This window comes from Astyanax mexicanus, chromosome 4, assembly GCF_023375975.1.
Source record: "Astyanax mexicanus isolate ESR-SI-001 chromosome 4, AstMex3_surface, whole genome shotgun sequence".
Classification (NCBI taxonomy): Eukaryota; Metazoa; Chordata; class Actinopteri; order Characiformes; family Acestrorhamphidae; genus Astyanax; species Astyanax mexicanus.
In genome coordinates, this window is record NC_064411.1 from 23,646,806 (window position 1) to 23,673,265 (window position 26,460).

Below are 26,460 nucleotides of genomic sequence, written 5' to 3' on the forward strand. Positions count from 1 at the left end.
TCTATCTATACATTATAATTCTCATGACCTATCTTACTTCTATTTACTATTATCTTACATTGCTTTTCTTGCTTATGGCTCCAATCCTTGGGAGAGCCTGAAAACAGCTTAATGTTGCTTAATGTACTAAATCAGTTAACACCAAACTAAACTCATTCATTACTCTTCATTACTACTCTATACTACTGTAAGGATGAACTTATACTCCATTAGGAAGCGGTACATTTTACATAAAGATTTTTTTCTTTTCATTGAAACCTAAAAAAATCATTATTGAGTATTTAAGTATTTGTTAGGTAATTTGTCTTTGGTGAAATTAATAGCTAAAGGCCAGAGTAAACCTACAGGTCAAATGCAAACATAAACATTGTAATACCTTGTAGTGTAAAGCCCTTAAAATATTTAAAATATGAACCGATCTACAAATGATAGTTATGATAAAGGACATTCCAGAAAAAATAACAACAAAACAATATAATACATGATCAAATAGAGTGCACAAAAATGAGAAATAACAATGACAACTTGTAGGAATTCATAAAATGGACACAAGCAGGTACCTTGATGTTCAATTTTATTAATCACTTCAGCTTCATCAGCTGTTTTACAGATCTTTAGAATAAATATACAATTAAAGGGAAAAAGGGAGAGCAATACATAACAAAATAAAATACAACAGAATTAACATTGTATTATATTTGCATAATAAGAGGTTACTTTGACCCTGTTTGACGGCAATCGAATACTTTTGAATTTAAAGGAGCAACCTTATTGGTTATTGTTCAAGTATTGGTTCAAAGACACCCCTAAATGAATGGAAGTGAATGGACAGCTTAGCTCAAATGGTCCGCTCATCTCTCAGCAGCACACGTACGGTGGCACGTTTTGGAAGGGAAAAGCTGGGGGCCTGATAGCAACCACCTAGCAATGCCTTAGCAACCATCTCGCAACTGCTTAGCAACATATTAGCAACCACCACCGACATTATGGCACCCACCTAGCAAAACCTTAGCGACCGCCACAGACACCATAGCAAGCATCTAGCAACGACCATAGCAAATGGTGGGAGCCATTTTAGCTGCGCAACCACCCTTTTCTTCAGAAATGCACTCATTGTGTTCTGTAAAATACTTCTCTGTTTTAACAGTCCGTTACTTGCAAGATCTGGCCGTTAGTTGTTAGGTTTTTAAGCAAACTGTACTTGTAAGACAGAAAAAAACCAGCCAGACCAGCCAGAACCAGTTTTTGGGGAACTGACCAGGGTGCCTTCCTTTTTTTTCCCAACACCATCCTAACTAAACGTACAAACAAAGCATTTGCTGTTTTACTGACCATTATTATTCTCAGTTAGCTAGCTAAATGTCAAAATCACAGCATTTCCTCATTTACTGACCATTATTATTCTTAGTTAGCTAGCTAAATGTCCAAATCACAGCATTTGCTGTTTTACTGACCATTATTATTCTTAGCTAGCTAGCTAAATGTTCATATAGGCCATTTGCTGATTTACCGAACATTATTATTTGTAGCTAGCGTAGCTAAATCTCCAGAACACAGCAATTGCTGTTTTACTTACCATTATTATTGGTAGCTAGCCTAGCTAAATGTCCAAACACTGTGTAAAGCTTTGTGTAAAACAAAAAAACTTTGTTTAAAGTTTAACCTGACATGACCACTACTTCTGCAAACTTTTGAAAGGTGAGGACAGTACAGGTTCTGAGGATGAAAAAGATGAAGTAGTTGATTAAGTGTCTGATATAGCACTGATTAGAGTGCACTCAGTACTACAGAGATATGTAATTTTCCTGAAATTATTCCTACTTAAAAACATGTATTAAATCTGTCAGTAAACAGATGATGTAATGCAAGTATGATTATGCAGAAAAGTCACCAAACTATCAGATGACAAACAGCTCTGCAGAGGCCAAATCTCATACTTATTTATAGGTTTATAATTGAGAATAAGTAAAGGTGCATATAGTATGGTAAGTACATAATAAACTGTCGGTGCCCTGCAGATTTGGACAGATCCTGAAAGCAGCAAACCACTGCACAGCGATGGTTAAGTTATTTTACTAACAATTACCAGTTTCTTTATCAGTTTATCTAGCCTATTACAATTTTTAAATATATTTGCTTTTAATGTTGTTTGCTTGCTTGCTTTGAGTCTAGATATTATAATGTGTATGATTGGCAGTATTTAATGTTACTAAGAAATATTCAGTTGGTACAATTAAAGGCAGTAACAAATTAACCTCCCCCCCCCCCTTCAATGACAGACCCTTAAATTTATTTTCAGTCCAGAAATTACTTTAAATTTTTTCCCCTGTAGTGAAAACACCAATGTTTATGCACCGATTGCCATTGATAGCAGTTCAGAGTCGGAGGAAACTGTGGAAACACAAGAAGATACAGTTGTAAGAAAAGTATGTGAATCCTTTGGGATTATACTTGGATTTCTGCATAAATTGGTCATTAAATGTGTTCTGATCTTCATCTAAGTCAGAACAATAGACAAACACAAAAATGATATGTTTGCATGGTTCTATTGAACACAACTTGTTAACATTCAAAGTGGAGGGGGGGGGTGTATGTGGACCTTTTATAACTGGTTGACTCTCCTGTGGCAGCAAAAACCTCAACCGAACGTTTCCTGTAGTTACAGATCAGACCTGCACAACGGCCAGGAGGAATTTTGGACCATTCTTTTTCACAAAACTGTTTCAGTTCGATAAGATATCGATATTAGAGAAGTTTCGGTGTACTCAGGAAATGTGTACCCAGATCTTCAGGGAGGAACATGAGCTGCACCTGGGGAAGGTCTTCAGCTTTGTACATCTGAGTGTTCAGGAGTTCTTGCTGCTTTATATGTATTTCTCAACTGAAAAATTCCAAAAGAACAATCCACTGAACAACAAACAAGTAAACTCTTAAAGTTTTTCAGCAAGTCAACAAAGACTGACTTCCTCAGCAGTGCCATAGACAGAGCCTTACAGAGTGAGAGTGGACACCTGGACCTGTTCCTTCTTTTCATTCTGGGTCTCTCACTGGAGTCTAATCAGACTTTATTATGAGTCATACTGACCCCAAAAAAGAGGACATCTCACACCAATGAGGAAACGAGGAGGTGAACCTGGAGGAGTTTAACCTCAGGAAATACGATCAGGAAAGTGTCTTCTGAGGCTGCTGCCAGTAGTTAAAATATCCAGATGAGCTGTGTAAGTATTTTCATTCAGGCCTTCACACAGTTTTTAATCAATTGCTGATGTGTAGAATCAGTTTCCATTCAATCACTGGTGGATTTACATTATTCACATTATTAAATACATACATATAGCATGAATTATCCTGTGTGTGTAATAATAATTAAACCCTCATTTTAATGTAAGTAGTACATTAAGTTTCTGTATTAGACTAATCATATACAGTTTAAGAAAGAAGTTTGGAAGTTATGAAGAAGATATGTAACATTTTTTAAAAATAAATTCCCATTCCTTGTAGATCCACTCTAAATTAGCACTGGGTGATTTGAATGAAAAATCATGTCTCAGTATGCCTGAGAGCAATGATGATTAGCAATATCACATCATGAAAATTTCATATAGAACATACATTTCAAGTGTATGTATTTATTTCTAAAATGTATGTGAGCAAATGTGTCTTTTTTTCCAGAGCTTAACTGGGAAAATAGAATAAGCTCTTGGTGAGCTTTTGGTGAGCTGCATGCCCACACTGATCACAGTAAATTGGAGCTTTCTGCATGTTAACTATTTCAGTATAAAGAAATATCAGTTCTTTTAACAGACAATAAATTTCACACTTAAATTCTGTTTTCTATTTTTGTCAATACATTCTAATATTCTTATTTGGGTTTATTGTAAAATCATTTGTTTATTCTTATTTTTCAGACTAGCTTCATGTAATCTTGGAGTAAAGTGTGGAAATCTGGAATCGGTTTTTAAACCTGGAAAACTCCCCCCTGAAAGAGCTGGACCTCAGTAACAATGACCTGCAGGACTCAGAAGTGGAGCTGCTCTCTGCTGGACTGAAGAGTTCACAATGTAAACTGCAGATTCTCAGGTCAGTGTTTCAGGTTATCAAAGACCAAAATAACAATCAAGACAACAAATGAAAACACAATTAACTAAAGAAACTAACTTGGCAAAAGGGAGGAGCCCAAAAATCTTTCCCTGCTCAGACTTTTCCATGCCTTTTAATTTGTCATGGTACTGCATCTACAGAATAAATACAAAAGAAAACTGCATAATCAGGTCCAAGGAGAAATAACAAGACCAGGCATTCTAACATGAAGTAATACCTATATTTAGGGGTTAATGTCAGTGTTTTTTCCACAGTAATTGTACTCTTTTATGCACATTTCCTTTCTTTTATCCATGTCTGTCTGATCCTAATAAAATCACAATTGACTTATTGGCACCCGTGAATTTAGTATATGTACTCTCAATAGCCTTTGTGAATGTAATGAGTAGGGATTTAAGAAGTAGTATAATACAGAAAGATGAAAATTTTGAAATAATAAAAGGTGTCAACATTATTATTTTTTACACAAATTACACCACCAAGTTTGGCCCCAACTTCCACTGTAATTTGCCCCACCCCCATCCATTGTTTTCTGGCTGAATGACTAGAACACTCCAACACAGACAAGACAATAACAGAGAAGACTGGTGTACGGTGTCCAGTTGTAACGCTCCGGAGCCAGTCTCTGTTCAGACTATAGAAAGCAGACCTGCTCTCTCCTGGATTGAAGAGTTCACACTGTAAACTGCAGATTCTCAGGTCAGTGTTTCTGTGATTTTTAATTTGAAATTTTAAGGGCTGTCAAGAAGAGCAGCTTTAACCAACACATCCAATGTCATCACATTGATTGGACTCCAGGTTGGCTGACTCCTGGCTCCAATTAGCTCTTTGAAAAGTCATTAGCCTAAGGGTTCACATAGTTTTTCCACCCTTTACTGTGAATGTTAAACATGTTGTATTTAATAAAACCATTCAAACATATTTTTATGTGTATTAGACTGTGTTTGTCTATTGTTGTGACAGATAAAGACATTTAATGACCAATTCATGCAGAAATCCAAGTAACCCCAAAGGGTTCACATTGATCCTCAGCAGACTAAAACAAGTATCATGGCTATGGGGAAACTGGCATTCCAGCAGCTGGAGAAAGGAAACCTGATCTTCTACGAGGAAGATCTAAGAGAGAGTGGTATCGATATTAGAGAAGTGTCAGTGTACTCAGGAGTGTGTACTCAGGAACTTGAGCTGCACCTGGGGAAGGTCTTCAGCTTTGTACATCTGTACATCGAGTGTTTAGGAGTTTCTTGCTGCTTTATATGCATTTTTCAACAGAAAAAATCCAAAAGAACAATCCACTGAACAACAAACAAGTAAACTCTTCAAGTTTTTCATCGGACCTGCTCTCTCCTGGATTGAAGAGTTCACACTGTAAACTGCAGATTTTCAGGTCATTGTTTCTGTGATTTTTAATTTGAAATTCTAAGGGCTGTCAACGTTAAATTGTTAACACATGCTGTTAATTTGGAATCAGAAACAAGTTACTATTTTTTAACGCAAGTTTTTTTTTTACGGCACCAAGTTTGACCCTAGGTTTTGCTGCAATCTTCCCTGCATCTGCCCAACATGCAGATTTTTTTTTCTGAATGAATGACTAAAATGCTCCAATCCAGTATACAGCTGTAACGCTCTGGTTCCGCCCCCTTTTTGTTTTAAATTATGCACATATAGAGATTAAAAAATTTGTAAGAAGAGAGATAGAAAGAAATATTTACAATATAGACAAGCAACATACAATAGAACAAGACAACAGACAGGAGGTGTTATTGTAATATGTATTGAGCAGGTATGTTAAAAAAAGAAAGTGTTTACAAAAACAAACAGGGGGAGGGATTAGCTCTGGATAAAGTTCAAAAATGGGGACCAGATGTTGTTATAGTGATTGATATTATCTTTTCTGGCAAATGTGAGTCTTACCAAATTGGAGTGTTCAGTTAACAGGTTGTACCAGTGCATTGTTGATAGTCTTTCCAGGTGAGTAGAATTATTATTTTAGCCATTGTTGTGTTTGAAGATATTTTGAAGTTGATGAAGATGAAAAGCCCCCAAGGAGGGCTACAGAAGGAGAGAGTGGGATGCTGAGGATCTTGGATAGCTTTCCCATGACCTCCGACCAAAACTGTCTATCAGGGGGCAGTTCCAGAATGCATGATGGAGGTCATCTATTGTGCTTGGACAGTGTGTACAGGTGTTGGTGAGGCCCATCAGGTGCATTTTATGGGTAGTGAAATGTATTCTATGTAGTATTTTGTATTGAATTAACTGTATATTAGAATTGGGTGACATTGTGAATGTGTTGTTACAGATTATTTGGCAGTTATTTTCTGTTTGGGTGCCAAAGTCTGCAATTCATTTGTCAGTAGCAAAGTAGTGTCGTCATGGTATGCGAAAAGTTTATAGATTTGGGAGAGTAGTTTCTTGGTTTTGAGTGATTTTATTTTCAGTAGTAGAGGAGGGGTTGGTTCTTGAAGGTTTTTTATATCAGTGACCTTTTTTTTAATAATCTCTTTAAACTGTAAGTATTGGAATTGACAGTTTTGTGGTAAGTTGTATGTCTGTTTCAGAAGGTCGAAGGTCAATAAGGGAGCAATCACTGAAAAGGTCCCCCAGGCTTAATATTCTTCTCATTTTCCATGTTGTGAAGATGATAGATGTATTGTTAATTTTGAACATAGGGTTGTGCCATATAGGGGTGGATTTACATGGGTTGAGTTGTAAGTTGAGGATTTCATTTGCTTTCCACCAGGCAGAGAGAGTAGTGTCTATTGTCTTATATTTGAAGCATTCATGGGTTCTAAATGATTTATCTATAAAAATGATATCTTGGGTGGTCAGGTTTTTGCAAATGTTTTGTTCTATATCTAGCCAAGAGAAGTTTGAATTGTTGGTCGTTTTATGAATATACTGTAATTTATTAGCAATAAAGTAATGGTAAAAAATTGAGGCATCCAGTCCAAAATTCTTCTTCTTTTTTTTTTAAGAGTAGTTGGTTTGAGCCAGGGTTTTTTACCTTTCCAGTAGAATGAATTAACTGCTGAGTTCCAGCCCAGGATTGGGATAAGGGAAGTCGTGGTGAAGAGATAATTAACTTTGGGGAAAATATCCATTTTAACAGATGCAATTTGGCCAATTAAAGATAATGGGAAATTATTCCATCGTTGGAGATTATCTTTGGTGTTTTGTAGTAGTGGTGTAAAATTAAATTTGAATAAGTGCTTTAATTTTGTTGATGTATAGATTCCAAAGTATTTGATGGTAAGTCCTTAGCATCCCAATCAATATCAGTAAGAGGCAGAATCTCAGATTTGCACCAACTTATGGAGCAGCCAGAAACCTTACCAAAACTACTGATGAGACTATGCACTGACGAGAGGGAGGTGGAAGGGGCTGTTAGATAAAGTAAAATATCATCTGCATATAACCTGATTTTGTGGCAGTGCAAATTTGTTTTGATACCTGAGATATTATTATTCTCTCTAATGGCTGAGGCAAGTGGTTCGATAAAAAGTGCAAAAAGAAGTGGTGATAATGGGCATCATTGTCTGGTTCCACTCTTTAGGGTGAAAGATTTAGATATTATTCAATTAGTGATTATATATGCTGATGGTGACTTGTATAAAATTTTAATCCAGTTGGTGAAATGAGGGCCAAAGCCAAAATGGTTAAGGGAGGTAAAGAAAAAGGGCCACCAAACCTGTCAAACGCCTTTTTCCGCATCTATAGTTAATGCTATGGCTGGATGTTGGATCTTAGTGTGTGTTTGATGTGTGTATAGTTTTATTACGTTAAATAGTCACCTCATATTTTCTGAGGAGTGTCTCCCTTTGATAAACCCAGTCTGGTCTGGGTGTATAAGTGAAGAAATTACCGATTCTAATCTTAGTGCTAGGGCTTTGCTTATAATTTTGACGTCTGTGTTTATTAAAGATATTGGACGGTAGTTGGAACAGTGTGTAGGATTTCTATTAGGTTTGAGACTTGTGTAATTAAAGCTGTATTCATGGGATGAGGTATTTGGGAATTTTGGAGGATTACAGTGATCATGTTGAAAAGAAAGGAGAAATGAGGGGTCAAAAGTGTTTATAAAATTCTTCAGGGAAACCGTCTAAACCTGGTGATTTATTATTAGGCATAAGTTGTAGTGCTTTTTCCAGTTCATTTATGGAGAGTGGCATATCCAGATGCTCTACCTGGTCAGTGGGTAATTTGGGGAGGGAGACACTCTTTAGAAAAGTGTCAGCTTTGGTATATGTAGTAGTATGGTCTGGGGTGTATAAATTATTATAGTAATTGCTAAATATGTTGTTTATTGCTACATGATCGTGTGTTATGTTTCCAAGAGTGTCTTCTACTGCGGTGATGCTAGATTTCTCAGTTTGTTGTTTCTGTCAATTTGCTAATAATTTACCGGTTTTATTGCCAATTCATAATGATATTGTCCAAGTTTAAAAAGTGTAAGTTGCGTTTTTTTGAGCTCATATTTGACTTGAAGTAATTCTTTATTATTTATATTAGTAGGCATTTGAGAGACCAGGGTTTCCAGTCTCTTCACCTCTTGCTCTAAGAAATGTTCTCTTTCTGTTTCTTCCATCGTGAAGAAAGAATGCCCATTCTTCTTTAAAGTATGTGATAAAATCTGGATCTTTGAGTAGAGATGTATTGAATCTCCATTTGGGTTTGGGTGGGGATTTAATTTCTGTTGATTATTTAAAAGATGCAGGGCTATGGTCTGATATATTAATGCTATCAATGTTAGGCTCTGTTACTCTAACCAAGACATAATCGACACAGGAGTATGTTTTATGATGTGGGGAGTAATGTGTAAATTCTTTGTTATTTGGGTTGAGTAGTCTCCAGATATCCATCAGTCCATATTCTGTCATGTATTATTTAATAGTGGATGAAGAATCGAGAGGTTAATTGCATAATGAATTGGACCTGTCTAGTTCCAAGTTTAATATTGCCTATTAGAACATGGGAATTTGGAAACATCAGTTCATAAAAAAGGGAGTGGAAAAATGAGAATCTGAATTTGGACCATATATACTAGCTATTGTTATATTATTTTTATGAATACTACCATTGATGATGATAAATCGTCCTTTTGGATCATTGGTAGTATTGCTATGTATGTATGGAGTAGTTTTGCTAAAAAGAATGGAGGTACCACGTTTTTTTAGAGTTGTAAGTTGAATGGTAGGTCTGGCCAATCCATCTGGCCTTCAGTTTCTGGAACTCTGCCTTTGTAAGATAAATTGCTTGCATTAGGTGTATGTCTGACTTCAGTTTATATAGATGGTTTAGCACTTAGGTTCTTTTGGCAGGTGAGCTAATCTCTTGTATGTTTCAAGATGTTATGTTCAATGTTACAGTCATAATACTACAATATTTACAAGTGACAAGATGTTAAAGAATGATTCAGTGTTGCTGTTCTGCTCAGAGACAGAATATTGGGGGATGGTCTTGGGAAGGAGGGGAGGGGCAAAAAAAACAAATAACACAAAATATTTTATTTGAGGGATGGGCCAAATGGAGATTACAGAGTTAAATGTAGCTAAGGTACATTCAGTTGGTAAGATGAATGGAGACTAAAAAAGAAAATAATAATAATAATAATAATGATAACTAATATAATAATTGTGGTATTGAAGAGAAAAAGAATGAAGTAGAAAAAAAATTGTATATATACATATTATAAACACAATCAAAGAATATAGATGAGAAATAATAATAAACATATATGTATACACATTTGTACATATACATATATATGCTCACAGACACACACACAGTTTTCAATTCTTGATTACTTATGTTCGCACACATACACCACCACCCATATGTACTTCCATACTCATTCACACACACTCACTCTCATATACCCACTCACACACATGGAACTGGATGAGAGAGAGAGAAAAGCCATGTTGTTATATTGGGGTCCTGGAAGAGTTTCTCATATATGTACAGTTTATCCACTGCGAGAGCAACCTTTTTTTTTTCTTTTTCCTGGTTTTGTTTCAGAACTTGGAGCAGTTTTTCCGCCATTCCTGGATTTCACAGGGGAAATGGTCTTTTGGCCATAGTTTGTTCCTTTAAACTCTTTGCCGCGACTCTTAACAAGTTCTATTAGTTCAAATTTGGCGACCATTGGTCTTGGTCTGTTGCTGTTATTTTTAACTCCAATGCGGTGGACTATGTTTTTGACAGTGTCCTGTGAAAGTTTTGGCGCAGACTGCATAAATTCTTTTATTGTACGCTCTGGATCTTTTTGGGGTTGTTCAATGATTCCCGAAAATACAATGCTGTCACACATGCTGTGGCTCTGGTGGTCTTTCTTTCATTAGTTTCATAGTAGTCGTCCAGGAAGTCCAAAGTGTTATCCAGGGTTAAATTGTGGAGGTATTTTTCTTAGTTTGCCGGTGTTTTCTTTCAGCAGCGTGACGCCGCCATGTTGGATCTCTCGAAGTCTCGCAATGGTATCGGTCTCAGAGCGTCTGACAGAATTAAAATGAAAACACAAAATGGAAATATCAATAGCAAAGTGACATTTTGTGATTCAGTGTTTGGAGTGGACGGTGCTTTAAATGCCAAAATTAAAAGGCAAAAGCAAAGGAAGATCTGCGCTCTCTACTGGTGATTTCCTTTTCTTTTTCCTCTTTTCTTTTTCTAATTCACCATCATACAAACACATGTAAATTAACAGTTGGCAGGGCTACAACTACTGACCCTCTTGAGTCAGAAGTTGTTCAGAAGCCTCGCAGCTTCAAGCATCTCCGAACCGCGGATACTGGGCTTCGGTGCAAGGCGCCGGGGAACAGCAGTGACCCACTGGTGTTTTTCGAGTTTACTCTGTTGAGTAAAACTCTTGCCACAGTCTGAGCAGTGATACAGTTTCTCTCCTGTGTGAATGCGCTGGTGTTTTTTGAGAGTACTCTGTAAAGTAAAACTCTTCCCACAGGCTGAGCAGTAAAACGGTTTCTCTCCTGTGTGAATGCGCTGGTGATTTTTAAGATCACCCAGTGTAGTAAAACTCTTCCCACAGTCTGAGCAGTGATATGGTTTCTGTCCTGTGTGAATGCGCTGGTGTATTTTGAGTTTACTCTGTTCAGTAAAACTCTTCCCACAGTCTGAGCAGTGATACGGTTTCTCTCCTGTGTGAATGTGTTGGTGGTTTTTGAGTTTACTATGTGTAGTAAAACTCTTTCCACAGTCTGAGCAGTGATACGGTTTCTCTCCTGTGTGAATGCGCTGGTGATTTTTAAGAGTACCCTGTAGAGTAAAACTTTTCCCACAGTCTGAGCAGTGATACGGTTTCTCTCCTGTGTGAATGCGCTGGTGATTTTTGAGAGTACCCTGTAGAGTAAAACTTTTCCCACAGTCTGAGCAGTGATACGGTTTCTCTCCTGTGTGAATGCGCTGGTGATTTTTGAGAGTACCCTGTAGAGTAAAACTTTTCCCACAGTCTGGGCAGTGATACGGTTTCTCTCCTGTGAGAATGCGCTGGTGTTTTTTGAGATTACTCTGTTTAGTAAAAATCTTGACAGAGTGCTGATGTTTCTCCATGTCGGGACTTGGCTTCATTTGTCTGTTTAATGTAGCAAACAACTTCTGAGTGTTTTCAGGACGGCTTCTGCTTCACCTCTTTCAGCAGTTTGACAATGGTTTTGGTTAAATATCCTGGTTGTTGGTGATGAATTTCAGGAGAATATTTTCATTTCTGGGAAAAAAAACAGTTGAATATTAAAATAAAAGCAGGTCACTTAACTGAAGAGAACTGCACAAATCAGGTACACTATACAGACAAAACTACTTGGACATCTTTATATTACCATAAAAGCTTCTGTACTTTTACCCATTCCAAGTCCATAGTGTAAGGGAGGCCACCTTTTGCCACTCACAATAATCAGGCTGACAACTGTTTACAGGATTCGTACGGGTGTTTAAAATTCTGGAAAATACTTGAATTTTATCGTTCTGTTTTCCAGGCCTGGAAAGTGCTGGTATTTTGGGAAAAGTGCTTGAAAATACTTGAAATTGTAACTGCATTTACTCAACAATAAATAACTACCTGACTAAATAAGTTTACTTAAAGAAAAAATTGCAGAGTGTAAAATAAAAAAAGAGAGCTTCGCTCGTGCCTCTACGTATGTGACAACAAATTCCAGTTCTTTCTCTTAATTTAAGAGGAGTTGGCTCACAAGGAACCAGCTCTTTTTCCCTCAGATACAACATTTTACCACAGATAGCAGGAGAGTTAGCTAGCTATGCTTAAAGCCAAGCTTTGGATTTATCTAAATAATAATAGGTATAATCCAGGGTTACACGTACAATATACTATTAGGCTAAACTGAGCCTGGAACTGTTAACGCGATGCCAGCATCCTCCAACGAGCCGCTGTTGGCCCAGAGTTAGCCGACCTCCGGGGCTGTTTGCCCGGCATCAGCCCCGTGGAACGAGCCGATCCCCTTGGGACATTTTCAGTAAAAAATTATTGAAAGTTGTTTGTCTAGTGATTGTTTGTGTTATCGTTTCATTATTGACCAAATCGAGTTGGTTAGCAAAGAAAATCTACACATAGGCAGTACATTTAGTATCAAAACTTTTTTTGCTTTCATTTCTTCTCCTTCTACTATTACCAAACACAGTTCCGGTTGTGTTTACCATAAACATAATACCATCTCTTGCAGTGTGACAAAAAGCAAATCAATAATTTTTTGAGTATATGTATGTATAAATGCTCTCCATTTACCACCAAATTTGACATACTTAGTGAATCAAATGAATAGGGTAACCATGCGGTGAAAAACATTGGTATTTAAACTGTGTGAAACTGACACCAATAAATCCATAATTCCTGCTATTTACTTACGTATTTTTCCTCAGTAGCACAGTTGCTGTGAAGGGTTGAGAAGAGTTTTGTGATTTACTGATTGTAGCTCAATCTCAGTTTTGAGATATCTCTGTTATCATTAATACCACAGCTGAAAGGTAGAGAAAAAGAAGAAAATGGGCCTTAAAAGTGCTAGAAAACTGCTTAATTTTTACCTTGTAAAAGGTGTATGAACCCTGTGTTTAGTGCCTTCATAAGGACTGCCCACTGTTCAGACAGACAGTCTTGATTCTGTTCACATCTCACTTGAAGCTGAGAACTTGCCTAGTTTGAAAGAAAGAAGGAAAGAAATAAAAGAAAAGAGAAAACTATCCTTAGGTTTTATTTAAAGCCTTCTTGGGTGTTTTCTCGAGGCTGCTTTCTGTTTCCCCCTATTTTGGGGTATTTTAGTGTTTTCTCCCTTTTGTTAGATTTCTTAAAAAGATACTCCTTTCCCATCTGCCTGAGTATCTTTATTTAAATTCTACGATACAAACCGAGGGCCTGTTGTTTGATCACTTTTCACTTTAGTTTGTTTGGCTACTTGTTCTTGTTTTCCCATCCTTTTCCTTTCTTTTTTGTCTGAACTGCCCGTACTGCGGCCATTTTGTTTCTCAACAAATAACCCTGACTCTGTGGAAAGCACAGTAGTTTGCACACAAATATTTTACATTGTGAAAGCCAAGTTTAACCCCTATTTTGACTTTTTTGTAACTCTGTCTGCACTTGAGTCCACCCTGGTGGGGTTTTCCATTAGGGAGTTAAAAATAAATGTAGCAGCAATCTCAAGATTATTCTCATCCTCTATTTGGATTGCTGCCCTGTTACACATTAAAGTTGTAGCTCGTTCTGCAGTAGGCTCTCAGTAGGCTGCAGCTGCAAAATCTGCTGTCCAGTACTGAAAACAATGTTGTACTATTATAATATCTCACTTTACACTAGAATACACTAACCCATACTATTAAAACTCTACTATATTGACTAGAAAACAGCAATCCCATTTCAAAACATCACAGAGAGTAGTCTGACCCGCCAACTCCTCCCCAGATGCCAAGGTTATTTGGGTTGCCAAATTCAGGCTGAATCTACACAAACTTTAGACTAGTAGGAGTGGCGGAGAACGTAGAGTACAAGCGAGGGGAGAAAAACAGCCATTCTAAACTCTTCTAAAACCCGTATCTAGTGTTATTTTGATTGTATGTTACATGAGAGAGACCTAAAGCTTTGCGATGTGAGACAGACCTAAGCAACGCTAGGGCTCAGCGCCTAAGAAACATCTAAACCTTGCTAAGCTATCTATCTCTCTCAGGTACCCTCGGCCTTGTTATCCTGACTGCACCCAGACCACTGATATGAATGCTAACACTCAATTTTTAAATGAATTTAAACACCAGTCCCTAGTAAGCTAACCTAGTGGTGGTGATAAATTGCCTGACTTTTTGTATTTCTCTTATGTCTTTATTCAATGAAAAAATCGAGAATATTCACAAGTCTTTGAGAACTCAGCCCATACCTGCAACTGTAACTGAATCTCTTAATTCCTCCCTACTGCCTATATTTTGTAAAACCCCTGATTCTTCTTTGTGTTCTCTCTTCCTCCTACTTCTGAACTTTCTGATCTTAACTCTACTGATAAGCTATCTACCTGCACATTGGACCCTCGTCCCACAACACTTGTTAAATCATGTCTTTCTTCTCTGCTTCCTCTTATTACTGCGATCATTCACTCTTCCCTCATGACTTGGACTGTACCAACAGCTTTTAAAATCGCAGCTATTAATCCGATCTTAACAAGAAAACCTGGTGCTGATCGAACTGATTTTAATAGCGCATGCCATAGGTCGGCAATAGGCGGCCCACGGGCCAGATGTGGCCCGCAAGCGCGAAATATGTGGCCTGTGAGGTTGTTTGAACTATAATGAACGATAATGAAAAAAAAAAACGTTTCTATAGTGAACTTTAGTTTACAAGCCTTCCCGTCTCTCTGTCATGCTCAGCTAAAGTTTCTGCCCATTCTCAGGCTCCCTATTTACTTATAAGGTGTTTTTCCCAGCTGTAACTCCCCGGGTTCACTATCCGGGGCAGCGGTAGTTTAAACGACCGCAAACCTGAGGACACGGATTGGATCCCCGCGTGAGGAGCAGTGGGTTTATTTTATTTTTTTCTTTTCTTCCTGGTTTACCTTTCCAAAAACAGATTTTTTTTTTGTGGTCCCCCACCTAATGGCGTGGGAAATTACTGGCCCGCAGCCAACCCTCTGTTATTACTAGTGTGTCTCAGGCCTCTGTCTTACGCCCCCTTCTTTTCATTGTCTATCTTCTCCCCTAGGTAGCATCTTTTGCAATTATAATATAAATTTCCACTGCTGCGTGGACAGCCAGTGTCATATCTCTGATGCAAGGCAGACACTGTGTGATTTTAGCCCGATTTTTCAGCTTCATCGTGCATTGTTTGTCCTGCAGTGTGAGAGGGGAAGCGATGTCCGAATAATTGCACAAACGAGCTGCGATTGAGAAGATTGATTTCTGACGTGCATAAAATTTTGGTCGCTTGTCTCACAGTGAGCTGTCCTACGAGCTGATTTTGTAACTCCACAACCTGTTTTCCCAAAATTCACAGCAAATTTACCAATAAAAAAAGTATTTCTTTTGGAGTGTTGGCTCTTTTTATATAGATATCTTGCTTCTGGATATATGGAGAAACTTTTTTGAGGAGATAGCTGACGTCCCTTAAGAGCAAATGAATACATATAGTGAGTGGACAATGCTTCAGACACTCCTACACACCAAAACCTTAACCTCTCATTTATTTTTGACAATACTTTATTAACTTTACTTGTAATACATGTATTTAACTAAACTGAGTTTTATATGGTTATCTCTGACTGAAAGAGACAAGGCACAATGCATTTTGGCCAAACAATAATAAAACATTTTAGTAAAGACATTGATTATACTGTTTTATACAATTCCTTTGTTGTTTAATCTTCACTCCATCCGACCATGTTTATTACGTTATTAAATATATTGTATATTTTAATATATGTGACCATGGTGATGAGAAACAAACGCTAACATATATTCGTTCATTTGATATTTAAATGAGAATCAAAATCTGAAAAAATATATATACACACACACACACACACACTATATATATATATATATACACTGCTCAAAAAAAATAAAGGGAACACTCAAATAACACATCCTAGATCTGAATGAATGAAATATTCTCATTGAATACTTTGTTCTGTACAAAGTTGAATGTGCTGACAACAAAATCACACAAAAATCATCAATGGAAATCAAATTTATTAACCAATGGAGGCCTGGATTTGGAGCCACACACAAAATTAAAGTGAAAAAACACACTACAGGCTGATCCAACTTTAATGTAATGTCCTTAAAACAAGTCAAAATGAGGCTCAGTATTGTGTGTGGCCTACACGTGCCTGTATGACCTCCCTACAACGCCTGGGCATGCTCCTGATGAGGTGGCGGATGGTCTCCTGAGGGATCTCCTCCCAGACCTGGACTAAAGCATCCGCCAACTTCTGGACAGTCTGTGGTGCAACGTGACGTTGGTGGATGGAGCGAGACATGATGTCCCAGATGTGCTCAATCGGATTCAGGTCTGGGGAACGGGCGGGCTAGTCCATAGCTTCAATGCTTTCATCTTGCAGGAACTGCTGACACACTCCAACCACATGAGGTCTAGCATTGTCCTGCATTAGGAGGAACCCAGGGCCAACCGCACCAGCATATGGTCTTACAAGGGGTCTGAGGATCTCATCTCGGTACCTAATGGCAGTCAGGCTACCTCTGGTGAGCACATGGAGGGCTGTGCGGCCCTCCAAAGAAATGCCACCCCACACCATTACTGACCCACTGCCAAACCGGTCATGCTGAAGGATGTTGCAGGCAGCAGACCGCTCTCCACGGCGTCTCCAGACTCTGTCACGTCTGTCATGTGCTCAGTGTGAACCTGCTTTCATCTGTGAAGAGCACAAGGCGCCAGTGGCGAATTTGCCAATCCTGGTGTTCTCTGGCAAATGCCAAGCGTCCTGCACGGTGTTGGGCTGTGAGCACAACCCCCATCTGTGGACGTCGGGCCCTCATACCATCCTCATGGAGTCGGTTTCTAACCGTTTGTGCAGACACATGCACATTTGTGGCCTGCTGGAGGTAATTTTGCAGGGCTCTGGCAGTGTTCCTTCTGTTCCTTCTTGCACAAAGGCGGAGGTAGCGGTCCTGCTGCTGGGTTGTTGCCCTCCTACGGCCTCCTCCACGTCTCCCGGTGTACTGGCCTGTCTCCTGGTAGCGCCTCCAGCCTCTGGACACTACGCTGACAGACACAGCAAACCTTCTTGCCACAGCTCGCATTGATGTGCCATCCTGGATGAGCTGCACTACCTGAGCCACTTGTGTGGGTTGTAGAGTCCGTCTCATGCTACCACGAGTGTGAAAGCACCACCAACATTCAAAACTGACCAAAACATCAGCCAGACAGCATAGGTTCTGAGAAGTGGTCTGTGGTCCCCACCTGCAGAACCACTCCTTTATTGAGTGTGTCTTGCTAATTGCCAATAATTTCCACCTGTTCCATTTGCACAACAGCAGGTGAAATTGATTGTCAATCAGTGTTACTTCCTAAGTGGACAGTTTAATTTCACAGAAGTTTGATTTACTTGGAGTTATATTGTGTTATTTGAGTGTTCCCTTTATTTTTTTGAGCAGTGTATATATAATTTTTAATAAAATACCAAAAAATAAATAAGGGCTTGTAATTTGTGTTTTTATTTTGATGAGCCAAACAAAAATGGAAACTTGATTTTAGATTTTACACCAGCATCTTAATCGGATTCCCGTTCCACCTTAAATGCATACTGCAGTTAAATGTGTCTTTTAACAGTGAAAAGCCGCATTTAAAGCACAACGCTGTGCAAACGTTCTGAATAACAGGGCTGCTGTCATTACAATTAGTTAGCTATTTATAAATTGCTGCTTAGAGCTTAGATTCTCTGCCCAAACCTGACCCAAATTTGGGTCTGTTTTTTAATTATTTATGTATTTTCAATTATTATATATAAACCTATAGAGTGATAATCATATGTTTAACATAAAAAAAATTGTTTTATATTCTTAAACATTGTTAATTATGTTATAACAGATTTGAATTAGTGAAATCAGTGCTTCTTCAGTTTTATAATGTTAGTTAACATCATTCAGAACATATTTCGCTCATTCAAATAGTCTAATAAAGTTTTTTTTTTTTAAAGCAAAATTTTAACACTCTACTCTAAAAAAATTTATTGTTTAAATTGGGCTCTGGCTCAAAAAAACGTGGATTAGGGGAGGAGCGGAGAAGTCAAGTCCGACACTCTCCACCAGCAGCGGATCTCGTGATGATTGTGCTGTTTGTTTACTTCTGGTGTGAATAAAACAGCAGTTTATATGTGAAACAGAGATTACATGAGTGTTATTAAATTAAGATAAAAAAAAACATACTGCCATGTTAAATATGTATTGTATAGCACTAAATAAATAATGGGATTAAATTGTGCATTATTCAAAAGTCTGTTCCTCAGACACAGAAAAGTACATAACACAATTACACATAACACAATTAGCTTTAGAACTTTCTTTTGTTATTGCAGACCAGTTTTTATGGTTCTTTGTTTTGGGAAAAATAACTACATCATGCTCATTTACACAGCTTTAATTGTTTAGTGCATTTAACAAAAAATAGAACGAAAGAAAATTAGATCTCAGTGTAATAGTTATTTAGTGCTTTTAAAGATAATAGGAGCAGTTTAGAACGCTTTAGAAAACAGGATGTTGTATTTATTTCCTAGAACAAAGAAAAGAAAAGCTGGTTGCAAATAAAAAAAATGTTCGAAAGCTAATTGTGTTGTGTGATTCATCCTCAGTGTCTGAAAATATACTTTTCTGTGTCTGAAGAAAAGACTTTTGAATAATGCACAATTTAATTGTTCATTTAGTGCTACACAATACATCTGTAATATGCCAGAATGTTTTGTGAATATTTAACAAGTTTTTATTTTAATTTAATAACACTCGTGTCATCTCTGTTTAATGTATAAACCATAATGTTTTTCACACCAGAAGTAAACAAACAGCACAATCATCGCGAGATCCGCTATTGTTCACTTGAGCTGCAGGTAGAGACTGTCCGAATGGACTTCTCCGCTCTTCAGGAGCATCGCGAACAAGCCTGATGCGTGATGCAGACAGTCAGGAGCCTCGCAGCCGCGGGATTATAACGCCGGATATCAGAGAGAGAGAGAGAGAGAGAGAGAGAGAGAGAGAAAGAGAAAGAGAGAGAGAAACTTCTCCATACCTTCTGTAGTTCAGCTGATCCTGCTCTGTCTCCTCTCCAGCTACAGAACCAGGAAACTCAGCCTCATCCGGGTTATGTAGAGCCCCGCCCCCTCCCCCGCTATATCACATTATACCCCATCACCGCTAGAGGGAGCCCGCGAGGGAGTCCTCAATGCATGGAGCTGAATGGAGCTAAACAGCTAAAACTCTCATTTAAAACACTGTATAACGGTATATGGAACAATTAAGCTAAATACTAGTTTATAAATGTTTGATACCTTTTCGAATGAAGATTGTATATACATTAATATACATTTCAGAGAGTCTGGTGTCTCTGGTGGTTTGAGAAACTAGTAGCAGATTCTGAATATTTGTATTGATTTTTTATAAAATATGTTAATTGTTTACGGTTGGGGGAGGGGGATCAAAACTGATTTAATTTAATTTATAGATTATGAACCACAAAGCCTGTTCTTGCTAAAAATATTTTCATTCTGAAATACTGCCAAAAGGGTGTAAAAGGGATTTTATATCTGACAACTAGGGCTGCCACGATTAGTCGACTAGTCACGATTATGTCGACTATTAAAATAGTCGACGACTAATTTAATAGTCGATTAGTCGTTTTTTTTTTTTTTTCCTTTGTTTTTCTCTCCAAACTGCTGCGACTGCCTTTCTGTCCTGGACGCACATGCGCAGTAGTGGAAACCGGGGTAGGTAGTGGACGACATCTCAGGACATTATACAGACAGGCTCTGGTTTCATGGCTACCCCGCTACAGAACTCAAAAGTGTGGGATCACCAAGAAAATAAAAGTGAAACGCGTGCAATGCAATATCTGCAATGAAGAACTTGCCTTCCTCGGCAGCACAACCGCGATGCACGAGCACCTGAAAAGGAGGCATGTTGTGGCTGATTAAATGACGAAGAAGCTAAATTGCTATTTAGCTGCTAAAATTAACGTAAACAGAGCGTTAACTTAGTACTTAACTTACTCATCTTGAGTAAGTTAAAACAGAGGTCACTAATAGGCGGACCGCGATCCGGATCCGGACCCAGACGGATTTCATTCTGACAGTGGCTTCTGTTTTCAGTGCTTTTCGGTGCAGTAAACTCACAGATCAGTCATGTGTGGTGTAAAATCACCAAACGCTCTCCTCTGCCAATCAGATCTGTGCAGACCGCTGCCCTGGCTAGTGAATTGGGACGCGGACAGGGAAAAACGCCTTTATAAAGAGATAGGGAGCCCAAGAACTGGCAGAAAAACAAGATCGGGCAGAAACTAAAGACACACTGAGTGCGACAGAGAGACGGTAATGTACACAATATCTGGACAGAGAGGCATTTTTATTAATATACTTTTTTTTCATAATAGTTCAAACAACCTCACGGTTGAGATGTTTCATAAATGCCAGTGCCTTATCCTTATTTTACACAGTTGTTTACACTTTATATGCTAAACAGTAAAATAATTGTCTGTTACAACAAGCTGCATATTTCATTAAAGGTTTAATGAACTATGATTTTAATTGTTTTTATTTTTAGTTAGCATATAGCTGAAATCTAATGATGGTTGTATAATAGCAGCTGCATTCTATTGTGATAAACTGTGTTTTATATTCAATTAACGTATGATCCGATTAGTCGACTAATCATAAAAAATAATCGGTGATTAGTCGACTATAAAAATAATCGTTTGTTGCAGCCTTACTGACAACAAAACATTTTGAAAAAAAAAAAACCACTAAAACCATAACTTAATTGATTTGTTTACATTTAATAGAGACATTAAACAAATTTTATTTTTAACTTATTTAAACAGTAACACACACATGGACATGTGGTCTTACTGTGCACTACAAATGAACAGAAGTCACGTTAGATCAGTGTTTCTCAACCCTGTTCCTGCATATTCTACTGCATATTAACACTGTTCTGCATATTCTATAGCTTCCTCTGCTTTAAAGGCACTAAATAAAGTAAGTGGTGGTATGATGTGTCTAATACACTGCTGGATTAATTTAGGCTCCATAGGGGGTTAAAGGATTTTAACAGGTAAACTCAGTAAATATCTGTTTATTAGCTGATCAGCTGGACCAGGTGGAAAACACTATTTTAGGGCAGTGACCAGGGTTAAGAAACTGCTTTAAACTACAAACAAAGTACAGTACGTTACTAAATTCTGGCTATCCACTACAATATGAATATTCTGCTTATCTACAGGCAGATTTATAATGGAAAACCATCAGATTTCTAAATGAATTAACCTACTCCCAGGATGAGCAATAGGGACTTGGGGGTCATAAACCATTCCCAGATTCCCATCCAAGTACTAACCAGGACAAACCCTGCTGACCTTTCAAGATTTCAAGGGTGTTCTCAAGGTAGTGTGACCGTAAGCAATGGCAGCAGTACCATCAAGACTATTTATGCATGTTCATCATATGAACATTCATACACATTCATTCATATGTTAAATTTTAAATTACTCACTTGTAATGAATAGAAGAGACATACTTACTGCTTGTATTTAATAATCAATGCTTCATTTTGTGATGGTCACAATTTTATACTGACAAAATTTACCATGCAAGTTAATATTGTTCATAAATTTACACCAAATTGATGCAAAATTTTAACATTGTATGTAGAAAAATTCTAGTTATACCAGATGGACTTGGTCCTCACTGTTGATGGTAAACTTCAAGTGATGCCCCAACTTGTTTGTACTTACATTTCAATTTAGGTAAGATGGCTACAGTTAGAGTGACACTCAGAGATGGAAGAGACAGAAATGTGCTCCAGTTTATCAGCAAAATGTATTTCGTTGTTAGAGTCACTTCAAACTACCCCAACAAATAGCACTTACTAATTACTATGGAAATGTCAGTGCCGTTGTTAGAGCACCAATTGTAACATTAACTCCAGTAAACACTTTTTAAAATCTAAATTTCATTTAAAATATTATGGTTACATTTTCTTTGCATACATCTTTTTGATGTTCTTCAGTTTGTAAAAAAAGTAGATCATATTGCAGCAGATAGTTTGACTAAATCTTACTCACTTGATGAATGTTCTACAAACTTCAAAAAATGTATCTATGAATTTAGGCACTCATCATGTTTAACAGCCTCTGCTCAACATTAATAACAGGTGAAAGACTGAGAATCTCTAAATATGACTTCAGTGTCTTCAGTTGTATTAGACTTTACTACACATCACCATCCTATGCTCTATTAGGCACCAGTTCGTGCTTGAACCTGCTGATTGCCGTGTGCAGCTATATTTAGTTTAAAAACTGATATTTGCATATGAAGTTTCAAAGTGTGAAGTACCCTTCTATAAAGAAATCAGGATGGTCCATTGTGATGTCAGGGAGTGATTTTACAGGGAGGAGCTGTGAATGACCTCAATTTATGGAAAGCTTTCAGAATACATAAATAATACGAGATCTGCTGCAGTACGATCTCCTTTTCAAGAATCTGCAGGACATGAAGAAGGTAAATGCAAGGAAAAGGTAACCATAATATTTCAAATGAAATGAAGTTCTGTTGCTGCATGAAAATAGAGATTAATTGGTAATGTTATTTTACAATGATAATTTGATTGTAATAAACATTTCTAATTTGTCCTGTATTTTGTGTGACTGTGTACTTTTGCAAAGTGATGCATTAGATAGTGACTGTTAAATTACTATATGAGACCCTATAGTAATTTGACTATAGTACTATAGTAGCAGGACACTATTAGTATACTAGTTGTACAGGAACATGGAGCAAGCAGAGAATCTTTATCAAAAAACTCACTTCAGAATCTGCTCCGAATCTCAGGCCACTTGACAGAGTCTAAAAGAGTATATACAATTTTCATTCTAAAAAGTATCAAACATTCATAAATTAATATTATTAGCAAAATAATCATTTATAAGTGTTTGATACTTTATAGAATAAAACTTTTACTCATTTCCTCAAAACAGAACAACTACAACCATTTCATCACCGCAGAAATAATTATTAAAGCTTTTAAACTGCAGTTTTAACCCTTTCAAGCTCTGTGTGTAACTCCAACATCAGAAGCAGTTATGCTAGTGTATTTACTGAATAAAAAACATTTGCTGTAGAAAACGGAAATATAGGGGTTTATTTCCTCCCCTTTTTTAGTAAAATACTTTGTTGTACTTTGTAAAATCCAAAGAAACCCACAGAGAAGTAGTTATACAGTGTTTTAAATGAGAGTTTTAGCTGTTTAGCTCCATTCAGCTCCATGCATTGAGGACTCACTCGCTGGCTCCCTCTAGCGGTGATGGGGTATAATGTGATATAGCGGGGGAGGGGGCGGGGCTCTACATAACCCGGATGAATCTAAGCTTCATGGAGAGGAGCTTTGTCAAAAACATTCTGTCAAAATAAACGTCCCTTTAAAATTTAATAAAAATCAGATTTGAGTCTGTAAATTAAATACCATGAATTAGTTTGAAAAAATAAAGAGTATAAAACTAGTTGAAAGCTTTTTGAAACTGAAAAAGATGAAATAATATACAGAACAAAAGAAAAAGGTAAGAAATTGTACAAAATTGTACAAAACTAGTGTTGTTAGAAAAGACAGCTTTGCGCTGGCACTTTATTAATATGTATTTTTTTGTTAATTTTCTTCTTTATTGTCCTGTATTTATATTCCTTATCTTTATTGCAGTGTATTATTATTATTATTATTATTATTATTATTATTATTATTATTATATTAACTGAAAGTATCAGTTAAGGACCAGCAGGAAACTGTATTTCACAGTAATGGTTATAAGTGGGATTTCTTTTTATTTTCATTTGCTAACATTTTTCTTTGTTAATTATTACAGTAAAATAATAGGTTTTCTGTTAAATTATCTAATCAATGTTATTTAAAAAAAAAACACTAGTGAAATTCCACCTCTTACCTGACCTTCTCCTCGCTAAAATCACTTCGAAAACCAATTCCTTCTTTTTAAATTGAATATTTTTACAAACTTTTATTTTGACGAGAAGTCACATGAAATTTCAGCTACTGTTGCTCATTTCACGGAGGTTTATTCTCCCGCAGCTCCGGAGGAAAAGCAGGATGAGCTGAACGACATACGGTATTCATTCTCTCTCTCTCTCTCGGGAAAGCGAGTGCTGGATGTTAATCTACACAGATTTCTCTCCTGAAAATTGTTTATTTGGGTGTGTAAAGCGCTTTTGTTTTTTTACAGTAAGCTTGGATTTACAGATTTTTTCAGCACTAAGGCAGGAGCATTAGCAACATTAGCTTGTAAAATGATCCAGTGTTGTTACCAATACCACACCTAACAGCTAAAGTTAATTGTAAATGTAAGGATTAACCATTACAGACAGCTTGTACATTATCCTACCATTTAGACTATATATAACAACAATTCATCACAAATATAATTTGTTTAAGACATTCAGGCTGCTAATAGTATTTTATTGTTTGGAATTGCCTGCTAGCTTAGCTTAGCTTAGCTAGCTATCTAAATAGCATTGGTTAGGTTAGCTAAAGGCTAAAACCTTACCTTCAAAATGAATGTACCCCCTATCCAGTTGCTGATTTTTTTAACAAAACATTGTACGTGGTACATAAAAAAAATGTGCACCACACAGTTTTTATGCACAGATTTACAAATGTGGTAGCAATTGTAGTGTTTTATGATGTGATTTTGTAATGTGGGAATAATGTTTAAGTGTTCATCTACAGTGGGAGCTGACGTGTTTCCTTAAAGTGACTGGCAGAGAGAAAAGACAAGGTTCCCAGTGCTTTTTTAACCAAGTAGCTAATGTTATCTAGCTATCCAATTTTCCCAGTGCTTTTTTAACCAAGTAGCTAATGGTATCTAGCTAGCCAATGTTCCCAGTGCTTTTTTTAACCAAGTTTCTAATGTTATCTAGCTAGCCAATGTTCCCAGTGCTTTTTTAACCAAGTAGCTAATGGTATCTGGCTAGTCAATGTTCCCAGTGCTTTTTTAACCAAGTAGCTAATGGTATCTAGCTAGCCAATGTTCCCAGTGATTTTTTTAACCAAGTAGCGAATGGTATCTAGCTAGCTAATGTTCCCAGTGCTTTTTTTAACTAAGTAGCTAATGTTCATATTTGTCAAGTCTCCCGTTTTGGCCGGGAAACTACCGCATTCAACCCTTCTTTCCCGCCGTCCTCCCGCATTAGTATTTTCCCGTAAGTTTTCCGTATTAAAAAAAAAAAAACTATTGAGAGATAATTAAATATCTTAACGCCAATTATGGTGCCAGTTCAAGGAAAAAGTCCCGCCTTTCAGGAGAAACAGCCAATCAGATTTCTGGAGGTGCAGAGGAGGGTCAGTGTGGGGAAGCCCTCCCCCTCGCTGTAAGTTCAGGAGCTGACGTTTAAACATATCTGGATATACAGAAATTTTTCTAAAAGAAAGGTAACGGAGCTAACTATGTAAACTGTGATTATATTGTTTCTGGAGCTGTTTCTGCAGGTTAAAAAGACTCATCTCCCAATCAAAACAGATCAATATATATATGTGTGTGTGTGTGTGTGTGTGTGTTCAAGCTGCCCTGATGTACCTGATCAGCCAGTAACTAATTATTTGTTTTTACTTGTGTTTACTAATTTAGGATTGCAGGATTTACTGTAAGCTATAATAAACAAATGTTAATTTAGCTAACTAGTTTGATAGAAGCTGGATGTAGAGGATAGCCAGAATTTAGTACAATACTTTATGTTGGTAGTTTAAAGCAGTTTCTGCTCACTGCCTCTAAACTGTGTGTTTTCCACCGGATCTAACTGATCAGCTAAACTTTACTAAGTTTACCTGTTAAAATCCCTTAGCCCACTGTGGACCATAACTCATAACTCAATCATTATGTAAATCCGGCAGTGTATTAGACACATCATACCACCAATTACTTTATTATCCGGAAGTACTCCCGAGCTGTTGTTGTTGCCTGCTATGGATAATATAAAAAAAAGATTATTAATTGTGTAGGCCCCTTATAAAATAAACATATATACACGCATATACACATATATAGACATAAATACACGCTGCAATTTCCGACATCCATCTGCGTTTCTTTTTATATTTTATTTTAAAAGATACAAACACATAGTTTATGAATTAATTAATTAAAAT

At 37.2% G+C, this 26,460-nt stretch overlaps 6 protein-coding genes and 1 pseudogene across 14 annotated transcripts in view; 3 read left to right on the top strand and 4 right to left on the bottom strand.

Annotated features, from left to right (window-relative positions):
* Nucleotides 1–19,348, bottom strand: part of LOC111188255 (zinc finger protein 239-like) — a 219,167-nt gene extending 199,819 nt beyond the window's left edge. The window contains exon 1 of the mRNA XM_049478055.1: nucleotides 19,334–19,348. The gene's annotated coding sequence lies outside the window, so the exon portion shown is untranslated. The remainder of the gene's footprint in view (nucleotides 1–19,333) is intronic.
* The window catches only part of LOC125780501 (zinc finger protein 239-like), a 1,096,042-nt gene that overhangs the window by 853,356 nt on the left and 216,226 nt on the right, over nucleotides 1–26,460 (bottom strand). The window contains exons 1-2 of one of the 5 annotated variants that reach the window (XM_049477545.1): nucleotides 19,334–19,384; nucleotides 13,147–13,255 (exon numbers count right to left, since the gene is read on the bottom strand). The gene's annotated coding sequence lies outside the window, so the exon portion shown is untranslated. Of the gene's footprint in view, nucleotides 1–12,970; nucleotides 13,083–13,146; nucleotides 13,256–19,333; nucleotides 19,385–26,460 lie in introns of those variants that run through there. The other 4 variants (XM_049477546.1, XM_049477547.1, XM_049477548.1 and 1 more) reach the window with 4 other exon arrangements.
* LOC125801297 (zinc finger protein 665-like) overlaps nucleotides 1–26,460 on the top strand; it is a 326,993-nt gene that overhangs the window by 296,468 nt on the left and 4,065 nt on the right. The window contains exon 1 of one of the 4 annotated variants that reach the window (XM_049477789.1): nucleotides 24,449–24,512. The exons of 1 other annotated variant lie outside the window; for it this stretch is intronic. The gene's annotated coding sequence lies outside the window, so the exon portion shown is untranslated. Of the gene's footprint in view, nucleotides 1–24,448; nucleotides 24,513–25,577; nucleotides 25,747–26,460 lie in introns of those variants that run through there. 2 more of the 4 variants (XM_049477787.1, XM_049477790.1) reach the window with 2 other exon arrangements.
* The window catches only part of LOC125801494 (zinc finger protein 239-like), a 296,877-nt pseudogene that overhangs the window by 153,835 nt on the left and 116,582 nt on the right, over nucleotides 1–26,460 (bottom strand).
* Nucleotides 1–26,460, bottom strand: part of LOC125801190 (gastrula zinc finger protein XlCGF26.1-like) — a 305,433-nt gene that overhangs the window by 90,792 nt on the left and 188,181 nt on the right. The gene's annotated exons all lie outside the window — the stretch shown is intronic.
* The window catches only part of LOC125801305 (zinc finger protein 501-like), a 221,371-nt gene that overhangs the window by 25,959 nt on the left and 168,952 nt on the right, over nucleotides 1–26,460 (top strand). The gene's annotated exons all lie outside the window — the stretch shown is intronic.
* LOC125801330 (zinc finger protein 239-like) overlaps nucleotides 24,402–26,460 on the top strand; it is a 31,422-nt gene continuing 29,363 nt past the window's right edge. Inside the window, exon 1 of the mRNA XM_049477876.1 lies at nucleotides 24,402–24,427. The gene's annotated coding sequence lies outside the window, so the exon portion shown is untranslated. The remainder of the gene's footprint in view (nucleotides 24,428–26,460) is intronic.